Consider the following 8,845-nt stretch of genomic DNA (forward strand, 5'->3'; position numbering starts at 1 on the left):
TGACTGCAGTGCTGCTGAAAAACACATTTGTTAGAAGGTGTTAGCTACTGTGAGCTATTTTTGCTAGGCTAGAAGCAGACACAGCACAAAGGCTTCTTTTTCAAAAACTGCGCTTTGCACTTTAGATATACAATGTAATTTCAGCAGATTAAAATGCCCAACATGCTCAGCAGCCAGTTGGTGCTGTCAGAGTACTCAATCTGAGCTACAGCTTTTAGGATACTTCTGGCAGTGAGCGCCCTCTCTGGAGCTCCAGACCCAGACACAGGTCTTGTGCAGCAAAGGACATTTCTGTTCTGTTTCCCCAGGATTTTTTATTTTCTTCAGGAGGTATCTTGCTCGTGAAAGATGTCATTTTTGGTTAAGGCTTCTCCCCAGAGCCATCCACCCAAGTTACTTCTCCATTTAGACACTTTCCCTCCTCCAGCTGTGAGAAGGGAAACATATTCCTGCTGTTCAAGGATCGATTTCTGCCATCCCACATCTGAACCTATTGCTGTATCGTCCTGCCTCACCCTCTGTTTATATCAGCTTACTCTTTCTAGCTCCTTCCTTGACCACATCAAACCCTGCCCTTGTTTCTCCAGCCCTCTATCAGCCTCTTAGGTATGAGTTCTCATAGCTTGTCAAGATGTCAGCTCCCTTCTCCATCCCCTGAGTGAACTCTGTTTTCATTTTCCAGTAGGTGCTGGTGAGATTTTTCCATTCTGCCCTTGAACTTAAAAGTTCAGCTCCCTAAAGTCACCAAACTGTCCATCTTCAATATCTTTCCTAAAGCTCACTTACAGCAGCAAAAACCAAACCCACCTCCTACCCCTCCCTCAAAAATGAACCACCACCACTGCAGGGAGAGTAAAACTGTCATGAGATTTTGTGATGCCAGATTTTAGCAAATAAGAAAGCCTAAGAAGAGGGGACAACATAACCGTGACTCTTCTTATTTTATCTGTCTAAACTCTGTCAGCCTTGACTATACTAAGCACATTTTCTGGCAGATGTGATGCTTGCCTTAGAGGGTCAGTGATGCCTGCAAACTCTTCCTTTTCAGGATATATTATCTCCTCAGGAAGGCAGGTGGTAGCTTCATTCAAAACTAATTTTCATGTTGAACTGTGCCAAATCAGGTTTTCGTATACAATTTGAATTTTAAAACATTCTGTAACATTTTCTGCAAAGGCTGAATGAAAAATGGATCTTCACTGCTTGACTTCACCAGAGCTGCTCAGGGGCTCTCACAGTTGAGTAGTGTGAGTCTACCCCTTGCCCAACCAGGCAAAGGAAATAGTGGGGGTTTGTTTTATATGAGATCAAAGGCACTGGCTCCACCCCTGCTCTTTCTTGCCTGTATAACTCCAATGGGAGTTATGTTCCTGTTTGGAACACATTCCACCCACCCTGGAGAACAGCACTGAGGTGGGTGCACATGTGCCTTATAATGTGTTCTGTGCTGGGGGTTTTCTCCCTTTCCTGCAGAATGCCTGACTTGCATCAGAGCAACAGGAGATCTGTTTCTTGTTCATCTGCATGTGAGTCTAGGGCTACAGTAGTCCCCTTCCATATCTTGAAAAGTTAATTCTCCAGAGTGTCTCTCTGGGAAGGAGTGAGGCATAGAATTCCTGCATCTTGCCTTCCTGCCTCCCTCCCCCTGTGCAGAGGCAATCAGAACTCATGTAGAAAAACCCATCCAATATGAGGTTTACCTTTGACTTTCCCAGTTGAGTGTTTGCTGCTGAATTATTCAGCCCCCAAGGAAAGGGAGGTGGGAACAGGAACACAATATCTGACACCAGGTTGAACTTCATTAAGAAATGTGTTTTACCTGTGATAGAAAAAACCATAAATCCCAGACTCCAGTTCCTTGCTAAATGGACTGCAGTTACGTTCTCCCCCTTCTCTGCTTCCCATCTTTGGAATACATGAGGGTGGGAGACTGTGCAGACACAGATACTTTCTAACATGTGTGCCCTTTGTGGTGCCAGACAGGGCACCAAGCTCGTAAATCAGCTTCAGGGGTTGCTCTCTGTAAATGATTTCAGGTGGGAGATACTGATTAGTGGTAGCAAAGGCACCAGAATTGTTCAGATGTAGAGGGTGAGAAGAATTATATCTACATTTTCAAATGCAAAAGTTAATTTTAAAATAATGACTTGCTGTTGCCTCCCTGGGACTGAATGCTGGGAATGCTCTGGTGCCTTCTAAATCATCAGAGCTGGCCTGCTCTGCAGTCCCATGTCATGGGAAAAAAAGCATTAAATAGTTTTAGTCTCCTTCCGAAAATACTTAACTCCATATATATGTTGCCTGCCATTGCTCATATCTATTTTTCAAGGGAATTCAAGGGAAATTTGAGACACTTTAAATCTGCATTGCAACTGCTTGCTGTGTGCTAGGGTGATGCTCCAGCAGTACAGGGAGGAGGCAACAAGATGAGAGTGGGCAAGGTAGGCTGCAAGAGGAGAGGGAGCTCTCCCTGCACTGCAGTGATGTGTGGGCTACTGAGAGGTGCAATGCACTCACAGGCATTTAAGGAGGAAAACACCTTTACAAACGTGGGTTTTCAGACTGCCAGTTTTTGTTTACATTGTGAGTGAGCAAGAATTAAGTTTTGATTTGAAATGCACTTAAGTTGTCACTTAAAGACAACTTTTAACTGAAGACTTAAACTAAAGAGCAGTTTGATGGATGCTTGATAGATTTTATGAAGTGAACCATTCCACAGTGCCAGGAACTTTACTTCACCCCTCTAACCCATTCTACTGGCATCTCTTTTTCTGTGACTTTTAAAATATATTTGCATGCTAAACCAATTTATTTTCTCATTTTCTTTTGCTAGGGCTACAGTTTTAACTGCCAAATCTTATCCTGTGACTTGAAAAAGCTCTGATGTGCAGTAAGCTCAGAAATCCTATTCATTCTCCACAAGGCACATTTACATTTACTACCAACACCTCCAGAGTTGGCAAATGTTCCAAGTCAAGGAATTACCAGAAAGCAATGAAGAAACTGGGATGGTGATGGTTATTTATTTCTAGTCATATGCTCATTGCATGTGTTTACTCAAAGGAGACATTCAACTCCATACTTCTGTAACATAGAACATGAAAATGCAGATAGAACTTTAATAGAATTTGAACTTGGTATGGACATGGCCAGACGTCCTTTAAAACATGCCACATAGAAAATTTATTCCTAGTTTGATCACAAATTATCTGATTCTTCCAAAATACACTTGGAGGTTTCCAGACAGTAAGGTCAATAGAAATGGACTCCAGATAGCAAATAAGGTTTCTTTTAAGGAGATAGGAATAAAAAAAATATGATCATCCTCTTTCATTTTAGGAATATATTTCACCACATTGTCAAAGGAATTGTCTTATCATGACAGATAGAGAACATGAAAATCATCAAACTTTTTTTGGTTGGTATTTAGAAGGCTGATGGTGATTGTTCCCACCTTCTCTCAACTCTTGGCTGCATGCTTTCAACAAGCAGTTCACACAATGACGTGTTCCAACACATCATCTACTTGTTTTCTAGTTTCATTTAAAATAAGAAAATTTTTGATTCTGTTAAGGTCTCTTTCACATGCAGTGGAGATAAAGGTAGTTTTTTATATTGTGTGCTCATGAAAAGAAACACCAGGACCTTAAAACCAGCTAGTGATTTTTGGAAAAAATAAAGACACAGGCAGTTCTAGCAGGACTGAATCAAAACAGTCTGTGAAACAGACTGCCAGGGCTCTGTGCTGATGGGAAGTCAGCTTCTCGTTCATTATCTATTATTAAAGGGAACAGCTGAGAAAGTAAATTGAAGATCACAGCACAGTTGTTTTCTTTGCCTTATAACAGCAAAGATGAACAGTGACGCCATTCTCCTCAAACAGCTGAGTGTCCTGGCCACAGCTTTTGGAAATCTTGAATGCTTGGCTTCTCTGATCCTTGGCACTTATCCTGCAGCTCATGACTGATGCAGTCAGTCCACAGGCGGGGCTGCCTTGGTGTGGTAGAGGACCTGGAGGCATATATAAGCTGATCTCTATGAAGTATGGACAGGTATTATAAAGAGGAAAAAATTAAATTCTTACAGTAGAGCAGTTCGACCAATTTTCTTATTTCTATGTACTGTTAAGAAGGCATGATATTTGGTCTGCATATACTGCTGATGGAGGGATTTTTCCCCTATGTCCTGGGAAGGATCTTCTTATTTCTAGCAACATGAAAACAAGTTAAATGAACAAAATGCTTCTGCTGTGTTGAAACTCAATTTTCAGAGTTAAACCTCGACTGATTGGAGTCCCTTTAGAGGACAAAGAAGCCAAAAAATTAACACCACCACCACTCCCCAGGAGAAATGCATTTCTTCTTGGCACTGGTTGAAAGTATAGAGGGTAAATATGAAGCTCCAAAGAAATCTCTCTGTAGGCATTGTAAGGAATTGAGAGCTGCTGCCAAGCATTTCTGAAGTTCCCACAGAGACTTCATACCAGGAGGGCAACAACAGACCAAAGAAAAGCTCAGTAGAGCTTGTCACACCTGGAACAGCTGAATGTAGGTTTACAATAGAAATATTCAGTCTGCTAAGAAACTTTAAGATTGATTTAAAAAAAAAAAAAAAAGAAGATAAAATATGAATTACTCTTGACTGCAAACTTCACATTGAGCATCCTTCTTTGGTTTCCTTTTATTAGATGTATTTTTTTGTACCCAAATTAATTTTTAATATTCTCAAGGTATGGCTAAATTAGAACTCTTCGAGCTTTTTAATTAGGTAGAATCTGATTTTGTAAAAAATTGTATTTTCAAAGATTCCTTCCATACTGTTATTGATCTGCCCAGTGCCTTCTCCTGGAGATACAGCCTTGGCTGTGACAAGAAGCCTTGTGACTGAAGTACACAGCTCAGCCCCATGTTCTGACATGGCCTTTGCTTGATCTTCTGATGAAGAAAAAATACAATGGACAAAAATGTCATAGAACTTCTGCATAAAGGAGTTTCATCTAAAGAATTTCCTTTTCTTCACTAACCCAAGAAGGAAGGAAACAGGAAAGAGGGAAACTGGAAAGAATTGCACCCCTAAAATCTGTAAGTCTCTGATGAGCAGAGTCCTTGTAACCCCACTGCAACTGTCTCACCAGCTGTGCTCCTCCCATAGGCATGCCTGCTGAAAAGAAAACCAAGAATCTGTATATTAGAAATTCTGACTTGATGTGCAGATAAAGACTAACAATCTGTGATTCTTTCTGATGCTTCATGCTACCTTGAAATGCAAAACTAGGAATAAAAGTGTAACTCTCTTGGCTATCTGTTGAGTTGCATTAGGGATATTTGATTTATTCTGCATCTCAGAATAAAGGAAGTAATGCAGATACATGGACTTTTTTATGGCCAGATGCTGTTATTGTAAGATGAGTGCAGTTAAACTTGCATATAGCTTTTTTTTCCTTTAACACTACAGCTTTAAGTTGTAGAAGTTCTGTGTGTCTGGAAAACTGAGTCTAGTAAGGCTCTGTTTTAAGTATGCTGCATGTGCAAGAATTACTTAGTTAGGAGAGCCAGTTGTACCAACATTGCTTCCCTAAAAACATGGACTAATGAGAAATATATCATTAAAAGAAAAAGATACTTTTCTAAAGCACTTTGCTGATTACTATTCTAAAGTAGTTAATTACTTCCATTTATTGTTACAAGTCAATAAAATAGTTTTCCACAGAACCTAATGAGACATTTAAAAATATAGTATATGATAGAATCTTACTTGTGAAAAGACATATTAAAAACTTAACCTGAACTGACATTTATCATGATGTAACAAAAATAGTAGTGATTCTTTTTATAGGCAAATACTTTCTTATTTAATTAGAACCCATAAGCTAAATTGGAAAGAAAAAGCCCAAAAGCCAAAGATGCAAAGCCTTAAATCTGGAATTATTTAACTTAATCTAGAACCAAGTTACTCTGGGCTAAGATCTCTGAACAATGGAGATGCCTATACCATGATGCAGTTAGAAAATCTTTATGCTTCAAAGTACTACAAAATTCTGTTGAAAATGTTCTGCTGAATGAAATTACTGCGGTTTGAAAAAATAGGTGGACACCCAAAGCACCTTGAGCTGGAGAACCAATTAGATTTAAGATCAAAGCACCTCTCAAACGGGATTATGATAGATTTTCTACAGAAATTCCAAACATAACTCAGAGTTGGCAATTGAAGAAGACTAGTATTTGAAGCAAGTTGAACATGTTGGATTTCACCCTGAACTGGAGTTTTCCCTAGAGCCTTAGAAAGGTGCAGAATGGTTGAAATGATACCATATGGATTGCAAAGGACAGTCACCCACAGCATATCACATCCAGTACAGCAATTCCTGCATATCAGCAGAAATAGCCTTGGGAAGCAACCTGTAATCCCTCTGCCAAGTCCTGCCTGCATGCCTGCTCATGCAGGAAGGGTGTAGGTACTTGTCTGCTTCAGCTGCGGCCTTTTGAACCATCCAAAGCCCCTGGTGGCAATTCCTGCCCCTTGTCATCTTGTCCAACTAATAAGTGAGTCAAAGAGGGTGTAAATGGATACATACCTCTGAATATGTATGCTATATGCCAATTTAGGCTCATTAACCAGTATGTAATTATGCCTAATTTCACATCACTCCTGAACTTGATCCATTAAGAAAACTTCTATTCTCTGAGACAGCAATAACTTGACCTTAAACGAACTGAATGTGAAATTGCCTAGTGATTGATTTTTCAATTCAATTATTTTTCCTTCAGAAGTTAAATTTAAATGTGGCACTTTACAGTTGACAGAATCTAGGTCAAATAGATGGGATATTAATAATAACCTATCCTGTGTGAAATCCAGGGGTTATACTTAGCAGTAAATTCAGCTTCTGGAATTCTCTGAAGACTGAATTTTATGTGAGTAGCCATCTCATACAAGACAAAGGCACAGGCCAGAGTTTCCCAGACTTTTCAATACTGACCTGGGACCCCTTCGTCCCTGGTGTGCTTCCTTCCTCTCTATGAATTCTGGGCATCAAGGGTGCAGAAGGTAGAGGGTTTCTCGATTGAGACTCTCTTTAGCCTTGTTTAATCAGTTTTCTTTCCACCCTCATAGAGTTTGACTGAAGAAAGCATTGCAATTCACCTTGCATAAGAATAACTGCAAATGAAGACATAGGGCTGCTCCCCTAAAATCCCAGAGGGAAGCAGGATCATGTGCTGGCCCAGCCAGAAGCCAGCTGAGTTAAAAGGTGTTGGACAGCATCCAGTCCAACTAAACCTCCTCAAAAGGGAAAAATCAAAACACGAGACCTTGCAGGAATGAGAAATCAATTAAAATGTTGTACAAGCTGGAACAAAATAACAAAAACTTGGAATTATGTAATTTATTTGTGTACTGGAGATAATTTGTTTGTCTGAAAGATACTAAAAGCTTTGGTGGTGCTGGTCTTACCTTACTGCAACGTGCTTTCTGTAAATTGCTAATAGATGATGTCTAAGAAAACGGTGACACTCTCCCTGCGTTTGGCTCTTGTGACTCACCCAGCCAGTGCCAGCAAAGTGGGACCACCCTGGCAGAGCTGGCACAGGGGGCTACAGGCACGGCACAGCCCCTGGGCCACTGTGGTGAGCGGTGGCTGTGCCACCTTGGCACCCCACTGGCTGGGCTTGCTTTGCCCCCATGCAAACAGCAAGTCCCACAGTGCCCAGCTGCCTGTGTGAAGTGAGGGCAAGTTTATTCCTTTCTGTCAGGTATCTGATTAACAGACCTGGGGAACACTAATTAATCCAAGTTTCTGGTCCAGGTGGAAAGAAAGAAATCCCCTACACAGTAAATTCTTGTAGAAATGGAGAACTGGCCAAGGGACGGCCTACAGAAATGGGCAGGTAGACTGTGATAGGTAGAAAGAGTGTTGACTGTTTTTTGCTGAAAAAATGAAAATTTGGGGAGGGGGAGATAGAAAACAAAGATCAAAAACTACATTTTCTTGGGAAAAAAATTACTTCACAGTCTACCAGGAGGAGAGAAGGGAGTAAACATTTTTTAAGTGAAACCGTGGAATGAATGAGTGTCCTGATGCCTTTCCAATTTGTTGGATTTGTTGGGTTTTTTTCGTTCTGTAGATCTCTTGTAAGTGGGAGTTCCAATGGCTGGTTGAAGAGCCTTTAAGGGCAGACACAAGAAGAATGACTTCTTCCAGGCTTGCTTGTAAGGACTGTAAATCCAGGCAGACTTTGGAATAACTCTTACTGAAACCAAAGGTTGGCTGGTGTCACCCACCATGGTGCAGACATCTGGAGTGTGTGGTTTGCATTCTGTTGCTGTAATGCAAAGTCTAGCTAAACAAAGAAAGCCATGGGGAAATCAGAAGTGTAGCCGCCTTAGTACTGTGACAGTTTATTGGCAGCTAATGGCACCTCTCCCCGACACACATACACACATACCCCCGAGATCCCGAATCCTTCGGGAAGTGCGAGCCACGGTGCTGGTGAGCGTTTTGATGACACCTGGTGGCAAAACTGGAATAACGCACCAGAAATGGAATCGTACATGGGTGATAGCCACGTTACTGAAACTAGGGTACAATAAATCCATGGGGAACTAATGTGAACTAGAGGCTGGTAGCTAAAAGTGGAAAATAATATGCTAGGAATGAAATGGAGCAGCTTAACAACATTATTTCAAGGGGCAAACCCAGCTCTGATAAATGTATTACATATCTTTATAAAGCATTCCATAGAGAGGAGCCATAACAGGCTCTACAGGATCAGTTACTGCCTGCTTAAAGAGAACTGTAAACAGCAACAAGAGAAGATTAATTAGTTTAGTTCAGTGAAGTTGTCTC

This window comes from Corvus moneduloides, chromosome 7 (assembly GCF_009650955.1).
Source record: "Corvus moneduloides isolate bCorMon1 chromosome 7, bCorMon1.pri, whole genome shotgun sequence".
Lineage (NCBI taxonomy): Eukaryota > Metazoa > Chordata > Aves > Passeriformes > Corvidae > Corvus > Corvus moneduloides.